This window comes from Scleropages formosus, chromosome 3 (assembly GCF_900964775.1).
Source record: "Scleropages formosus chromosome 3, fSclFor1.1, whole genome shotgun sequence".
In the NCBI taxonomy this organism is placed as follows: domain Eukaryota; kingdom Metazoa; phylum Chordata; class Actinopteri; order Osteoglossiformes; family Osteoglossidae; genus Scleropages; species Scleropages formosus.
This window is the reverse complement of record NC_041808.1, coordinates 6,617,036-6,625,996: the sequence shown is the minus strand read 5'-3', so window position 1 is coordinate 6,625,996 and position 8,961 is coordinate 6,617,036. Positions and strand designations below refer to the sequence as shown.

At 39.5% G+C, this 8,961-nt stretch overlaps 1 pseudogene; it reads right to left on the bottom strand.

The window, feature by feature from the left end:
- Positions 1 to 5,359: 5,359 nt before the first annotated feature.
- LOC114910263 (UPF0696 protein C11orf68 homolog pseudogene) lies at positions 5,360 to 7,176 on the bottom strand (annotated as a pseudogene).
- Between the last annotated feature and the right edge of the window lie 1,785 nt (positions 7,177 to 8,961).

Here is an 8,961-nt window from a genome sequence, read left to right as displayed (position 1 = left end):
AAAACCCCATCCAAGTCCACATAAAGTTAGACAAAGAGACCACTAACCTCTGCTATTTGTCACAACCTCTGCTTTAACATTATACAGTAATACTTTGCCCTACCTTGTTAATTGGTTCCAAAGGGCACGACTTAAGTCAAAAAACGATGGAAAACTAAATAACCCCTAAAAAACTGATTTAGACCCCCTATAAACCCATGGAAAACTAAATAACCCCTAAAAAACTGATTTAGACCCCCTATAAACCCCTAATAAGCATTCCCCTTAAGTGTATACACTTCAATCAATGCTAAAGGGAGGAAAAAAAAAATAAATTCTTCATAGCCATGGGGGCAAATATTAAAGTCACAAATAAAAACGCAAACGAGACACCAAATAGCACAAACAAGTTTGTATCAACTGGTGGCAAACACCACCACGTGACGGAACTCAACATTATTGGTGCCGAACGGCAGGTAAATAAGAATTTAAGCTTTTAATTGATTTTATAGATTACAATAATTTTATATATTTTAACATTTATTTTTTTGATTTTACACTTTGCTTAAGTGATTTAAGTTAATTTTTAATATTTTGACTGACGACAAATTGTATTTCTCCATATTTAACAAAAAACCAACATAAAGCCGAAATCGACGCAACACGAAATGACGTAGAACGAGGTATTACTGTATTCTGCCAACCTCATCACAAAGAACATCTGTTGCAAAATCGTATAGTCACCACAATTTAAAAGACATAAAAAAGTACAATGATGTCAGCTGCACTCCTAGTCTGCCCAAGCCAATCTAGAATTATGTTAATTGAATCAATCAATTAGAGGAACTTTAAAATCTGCAAAATGTTTCTACAAATGACAATCAGACCCAAGTTTCCTCATCTACTTTCAAATGCCCACCAGGCAGGAACTATTTCACATGGCTCTTCATTTCTGCATAAAGGCATAATTGTTAACTTGAACAAAAAAAAAAAAAAAAAAAAAAAAAAAAAAAAAAAAAAACACATTAGGATACTGGATTGACCACTATGATCAGTCCCACTGTACCTGTTGCCAGATAAATGCAAAAAATTAGCATTTTACTTAGGAAAATTGAGTTAACCTCACATTGTATTTGTAAACATTGCTAGACCGTTTCACAACATGAAGAACTTTAATTTGTATCGGAATAACTTAGTATTTTTTTTTTTTGACACTTATTGTGGTCCCCCCTACACTGCCTAGATATCAGGTAGGTAAGAGGAGCACAGTGACAGTGCGATCAGATCTAAATGTTGAATTTGGAGCGACAGATTCCACAGGCTCAATTACTTTTCGATTAATCGTCTATACACGGTGTATATTCGATCATTAATAGCCATTTCCGATTAAAATTATATTGATCTCTGGAAAATGCGCACATAACCCCGCTGCTCCTGGTGGAAAGGTCTACCAGAAATACATAACAGCTACAAGAAATAGCGGCACACAGACTCAGCGCCCGGATTCGTAGGACATACATTTTATCAATGAGCAGTCAGTGTCGTATATGTAACGCAGCCACGCCTGACAACGGCCTTCCGCCTCAAATGCGCCCCACTCAAACTTCAACAATAACACAGTCGCCAACTTTCACATTTCACCAGGCCGACGGCAAAACACACGACTGAAACTACTGCCAAAAACTCCGATCCAAATGGTCTGTACACCTTTAATTACTACGCAACATAATTCGAGCGATCCACAAGCACATCTCGCTACCAAACTTCCCGGCGCGAGCCCCCTGGCAGACCCAAGTCCGAACACGAGAACGTAAAACTAACTATCATGCATGGAATTTGGTTTTCAAGTTAGTAGAGCTGAGCTCCGAAGCAGCTTCACTTTTCTGGACTAAAGCAACTTTCGTGTTTTTGCCCCCCAGAAGAAGATAACGAAACAAAATAACTATTAATTCACAATTAACTGAAGAGAAAAGCGGTGGTCAGTGACCGGGGTTTTTTTGTCACGCGCTAGGCCACAATCATGTAGTTGGTAACGTCTAATTTTATTAGTGTTAGGTATTATTCTTCGGTTTTGCTGTTGACGAAAAAGCGAGTACGGAAAACGGGCAGTAATGAGGAAAAACGCACATTACTTCGAATGTTCGCTTACCTCGGCTTTGACCACACACAGAAAAGAAAATGGCCTTCCTCCTCTGCACTTCGGATAACGATCTCGTTCCCACCCTTTGAAAAAAAACGTCACGCGCGGCGGTTACGCCCACCAATCGGGTTCTGGCGTTGTGATTCGACACCTCTTGTCTTTCACTGAGAGAGGGTCACAAACCGGAAAAAAAATCTATTGGCTAGATGTCTATAAAGAGCCAATCAGATTCATGTTTTCTGTTTATTTCCGGTAATAAGTAGGTGCAAAGCGACCACTGTTACTGATCAACTGAGTTCGTCAGAAACCGAGGGAAAAAAAAAAAAAAAAACTACAATACAACTTTTTTTTTTTTACCCTCATTTCCTTGACCAAAAATGACAAATTAACTTTTTTAAAATTGCAGCGTGGCAGCCTTAGTGCAGAAGTATATAGCATGTGTGGGGGCACGTGACCATTTTCCTTTCACTTTTTTTTCCAGCTTAGTTCACAGGACAATTATCAGGATGGCACTGTGTGGAAAGGCCACGTGAGGATTTTGATATAATGTTATGTGCTGTTTCGTTTCTATATTGAGTTGGCAGTGTATTTCAGATTAGATCATCGGTGTCCCACCCACCACGGACACCTCATAAAGCCTTGAGCATTGTGGATCACCCCTCTCATGGACTCTTCGCCCTTTTGCCATTTGGCAGAAGGTACAGGAGCATCCGTGCCACCACCAGCAGACTCCGCAACAATCTCTTCCCTGAGGCTGTCAGATACTCGACACCCTGCTGCCTCCCAACGCTCACCTGGCACAGTCAAACACCGAACCCAGCCTGACTCCAGACACTAAAAACTGCCTACAGTTCACAGCCCATGTGCGTCCACGTCCTGTCCTGTATATTTACTGTCTTGTACTCTGTTCTGTGATGCACCATGGTCTCCGGAGAAACGACATTTCGTTCCACTGTATACAAGCTATATAGAGGAATGACAATAAAAACAACTTGAACTATTTGTAGCTTTTGCAAATAAATGCTAGTGAATATGGTATTCGGACAACTACCTCCACACTCTCTCAGTGTTCATGCTTTTTTCCATTATAAATAACACTATTGATAATACATTTAAGGAATATTTGTGAGATTATCTCAAGCAGCCCAATGTATAAAACAAAAAAGTTAGTTACATTAAGGAAAGTTAGACCAAGATACAAAGAAAGTCACATTATAAAAAAAACTACACTGGATCCTTGTTGTGAACATTTGAGTTATGAATTTTCAAAGATAATTTTTTTCCTATCTACTTCTAATTGTATTTCCTTGTTTACCTACTTGCAAAGGCTAGTCTGATGCAGAGTGAACATCACTTGTGTTTCCGTGAACATTAGCAAAACACACCCAGAGTAGGAATGTGTGACAATTTCATTCAACTCACCTCCACAGTGTCCACAACTCCTGCCTGGTGTTCCAGAGTCCACGGTTAAAAACTAGGTGACAAACAGCGCAATGAGTATTTCTCATAATTATACATATATTCAGGACTTATATTTGAGACTTTTCCAGCCTGCCCAGGGATCCCATCCCACATTCCACCAAACCTGGAGACACTGGACTCCTAGGCTGAAAGAGTGGAATGGCTGGCACTGAACCCCTTGATGCACATCCAAGCGGGGGGATTGGAACAGGATGAACCTGTACCCCAGGGAGTGCAGTCTGCCAGCCCACTGGAAGGCCCAGAAGGGAATGATACTGATAACTGTACTGTCCAGCAGGTGCTGCGCAACCCAGCGCATGCTGGGTTGTTGATGTTTCTTTACTAGAATAAAGTGTGCTTAGGGCAGCACTCATCACTACAAATGGATTTAATACAATGTGAAATTTAAATTAATGAAATTTGTCCACGATCAGTTTGTACAGACACGAGTGAAATGTAAATAAATAGGGACTCTACAATGTCATGTGACTTACAATATCATGTCACAACGAAAATCACCGGACAAAGGATGTTACACATAAAGACACCTGACCGGACAAAGAAAGATCTATGACATGAAACTGTGGGGTACATGATATTGTATGTTCTCTATTTACTTATGTTTCATTAATATCTGTACGTGCTGATGAAGGTCTGGAGTCTAAATGTGTCTATTTGCATGTTGATTTAATCTTCTTAATTTCTTCTTTGCCCTTTATTCGAGATGCAGAATGGATAAAATGCTCCAGATCACAGAATATGAGGCATGAGGCTCTTGGAATCTGATGATGGAACTTAACCAGACAATTACTTAATTTTGTTAGAAATATACTGGTGCCTGGTGGGGCAATGATCCAGACAGTTGGCCTGAGTCAATCTAATTTTTGTGACCATAACCCCTCCCCTACTAACCCCAAGAGGATCTGCAGGTGAATGTTAATCTTGAGTTTCTCTCCTCTTTTGCCAGCTGGCAACCTCTACACAACTTCATCACTAATACATTGGTAATGAGGGCACTGCTTGTACTTAATGAACTACTGTAGTGATTTAACCACCAGTTTTGTCTTTACAATTAAATATAATTGTCTCTTGCAAATATATGTATATGTGATTGTCAGTTGCTGCATCTGTATCGTTGTCAATGTAAGAAAAAAGTACTGTATCAATTTAAAACCATCTATTATGAACTTTACGGAAACCGTGCACTTTAGAGTTCTATAGCCAAAACACTGCAACAGTGCCTAAACATAAAAAGCAACAAACATGATTGTTATACAGAAATCACTGGATCAGATACAATTTGTATGTGAATTTACCTCCATTATATTTTTACCTAATGTCTTGTTGTGATGAGGAACAACAGGTAAATAAGGCACAGCTATAGATCACACAATACATCTGAATGTGAATATTTTCCCAAGGAAATAACAGCAATCCCAAGCTCAAGAAACATGTTGCCCTCTTCTTCATGGCATCACTGTTGTTAAAAGATGCACAGTTGCCAAACCAAAAATGTTGAAACTATCAATTTTAGATATAAATGGTTATTTTAGTGCTGACAAAGTTGAAAATGACATAGCATGTTGTAAACACCTTACACGTGACAAAAAAAAAACTGTATGAACGACAATTTGGCAGAGATAATACAATTCTGCCTCTTTGGTGTTCTTTGATAGACATTTAAAACACACCCAAGTCTTAAAAAAAAAAAAAAAAAAAAAAATTTTCATTAGGCAATTTAAATTAATTTTAAATCAATTTATATTGAGGTGTGTAGGATATTTCAGGTAAACATTTTTGCCACACGGCTGCTTCTAACAAAGGGTAAAAGGCTGCACGCGTAGTAGTGCTGGAGGACTCCGCTTTGTCCTTCTTCATATATGAGCTTTAATATGATACACATCCTCAAAATATTTCATAATTACACCATCCGATACATATAACTGACTGGACACACCTTCCACTCCTTTGTCAGTCAGTCTCATGTGACGACCAATCCAGTTACCCTGTTGACAATATGGGAGCGGCGTGGAACACATTCGAGGTCAAACCTACTCTCGTAAATCGTGGGGCATAGCTTCCAGCGGTTGTTGCGGTAGATGCCTAAGTAAGTGTAGACATCAGGCTTATAGAACAGTGGACACTTGACCCCCGTGGCCCGGATGACTGAATCCAGCCTTATCACTTGCATTTGTAAACGTCTGGTTATAGACACAGATGACATGCTGACCGTCCGATTCACGTCCGCGTGGGCTCACTTTCGCCGCAGAAATCTTCCCCTCTATGGTGGCTCTGGCAATGCATTCCCAAGCGTGGTCCACCTTGAATCCGGTGTCCAGGTGCATCAGCCACTTGCCCGTCAGCACATTGTGGTTCAGCGCCAGCTCTTTCACCGTTTGGAAATCCACCAGCCTGCCACTGGCTAGCAGCTTCTCCCAGGATTCCTGGAGACCGACAACGTCACCTGAGTTGGGAAATTCGTCTGGGCCATACACTGCGATCCAGCCTACTGGGGAGGATCCGTCTTCCCCGTCCCCATACCGCATGACTTGTGATGGTCGGTTTGACTTCAGCCAGCCCTCAAACTCAGCTCGGGGTGTCTTGAGTGCGTCAAACTTAATCCAGGGGTCCATGTCAGCTGCCATAGACTCCGCAGCGTAGATCTCCGCAGAGAAGCCTCCTGGAATCTCCACTCCTCCTACATCAACCTCCTCCTCTTCCTCCATTGTCGCCACAGCCCCGGATTCCACTTGAACGCGAAAACAGAAGTTCCCCTGGAATTCACTGAAGGCGCGGAGGGAAAACGCGTTAGAAGACGGCAGCAATTTGAAAGCCATTACAAGCAACGGGTTACAAGAGATACATTAACCCATTAGCAGCCGGAATTTTTTCATTTTTCGATTACATTCTTTTATACAAATCGTGTGTGTGTGTTCTTAAAAAAGATTTACAGTGACAGTGTTTCAGTGGAAACTAATCTTCTAGAAAACAAAGCACACCTGTCCTATACAGAGGAAGCTGGGTGTCCAGATAAAGATGAAAATAATGATTATTGAAATGATACAAATGAAGAGCAGAGTTTAAACCATTTTTACTATTATCACTTTACTGCAACTACTGTAATTAAATCCTACACTATTTCCTCTGAATGTAGATAGTACACACTTTTTCCCCCCCAAGTTTTTAGTATTTGTCGATTCATATTTTATTGGAAGGAGTTTGGGGAAAAAATACAAATCGAAAATTTCACAATTAGATGCAAAAGTTTTTTTTTTTTTAAAAAATAATATAACATTTAAAAACTGCGTTAATTCCAATACGTGCAACTGTTAGAAAAAAAAGAAAAACAATAAATGTTTTTTTTTTTTTTTTTTTTTGTGCGGAAATAATAGGAAAAACGAGCGCTGGTGCTATTTTATATATATATGCCAAAAATCAGGGGAAATTTTACGTGCTTCCTGCCAGTTTTTAATAACGACGAAAGCCATGTTATTAAATGTAAACAGTGTATACTTACAGTATCGCGCACACTTCCCAAAATTATACGCATAAAACTACACAACAGATACGCTGAGACAAGCAGCTAACCTTTGAAAGCGAAACTTTATTTTACTTCAACGCGGAAGACAATCCACGTCATACCGTAAAAAGCCAAATATATGCGCATGAAAACACGTCACACCGTAAAATTGTTGACAAATGTGCACAGAATTTTATAAAATGCTACATTGAATGACTGACTGAATGACCTGCTGAAATAGAGACAGACTGAATGATGGACAGAAACAACGCACAGACCACGACAGGTTTTTTTTTTTTTAAGCAAAAAAGTTTGACTATATGAGTGACAGAAAGGAGGACAAATTCAATGATTCAGTCCACCTGACTGCTTGTCTCACTGAGAGACAAGACTAAGAAATAGACACTTTCCTGGTTAGACATGCAACTACGTTCCCCTCTTAGTTGAAGTCAGTCATCGGGCAATTCTCATCCTCTTGAATCTTAGCGCAGTCTTTGGCACCACTGATCATAGCATTCTAATACATGGGTTGGAGAAGAGCCTAGGCTCTTGTAGATCATGAATCCACATCGTCTTCATTAATCCATCACATATGTAGTTCCTCAAGGCTTAGTACAGGGTCCATTATTCTTATTATAACATATGAATATTAGTGGGTGTTATCAAAATATATATGATAAAAATATATTTCCCAAAAATTTTAATAACATTAAAATATATTTTCCACTCCTATGCTGACAATACGTAGCTGCACTTGTCCATCAAGCTGTCAAATATGCCCACTATGATGCTCCTGTCTCCTTGTCGTGTCAAGGCTGAAGATGCAGAGATCTTGCTTCTGGGACCCAAAATTTCCAGCAGTAAACTTAGTTGAATTTGGAGGGTCGATACTTCAGCACTTCATCATCTGTGACGAATCGTGGCATTGTCCTTGAACCAGTTATTACTTAAACCCTACATCAACTGAACCAAGAAGACATCCTTCATCCACCTGAAGAGTATGACCAAATTAAAGAGCTTCCTCTCTGGATTTGACACCTGAAAAATTAGCTCATGCCTTCATCTCCGGCAGTGAGAGATGAGCAAACATCTCTAAGTACTATGGGATCTGCGGCCTCATTTTCATAAACAAATTGTCTGGTAGGATCATGATGGTCTAGTGCCTATCCCAGAAGCACTGGCCACAAGGCAGAGTACACCCTGCACAAGAAGCCAGTATGTCAAGGAATTTCATCTTCAATCTTCATCTCTGTGGTTTCCAGCAGGTATACAATTTCCATTCATCAGCTTCAATTTGTAGTTTGTGCTCCTCTTCTCTAATTCAGTTTTTTGGTGTATGTAGTCATGATTTTTAGCTCTATTCCTTTTGTTATATTAATGTTTTTTTTTTGTGTAAATAAATGTGCCTCTAATTCAGCCCCAGACTACACTTGGCTTGTTTTTAAATTTAACATACTGCTTTAGTCCTGACATAAGGTGCTTGCTGTCAGAACTCATGTTTAAGCAAATTAGTTATAAATGACTCCTATATAGCTGCTTTAAATCTCATCAAGCTACTTCAAAATTCAAAACCTTTTTTTAGCAGCATTTGATCACCTCTTATATGGGAATTGCCAGGACACACTAAAGCAGGACCATCAGTTATAAGTTCTGAGCTTATTATGCCCAGTTATGTCCAGAGGATTGGCTCCGAACCATCTAACTGCAAGCAGTTATTGATAATTGATGTATGGATGCATTCATTTCCTCTTGTGGTGATACAATGTACTGCAAATGTATTCTCTTCAGTCAAGATAAAATCTTGTTTCCAAAGATTATTTATCAACATTTCTTAGTCAAGCCAAATTTATTATTTTAAGGG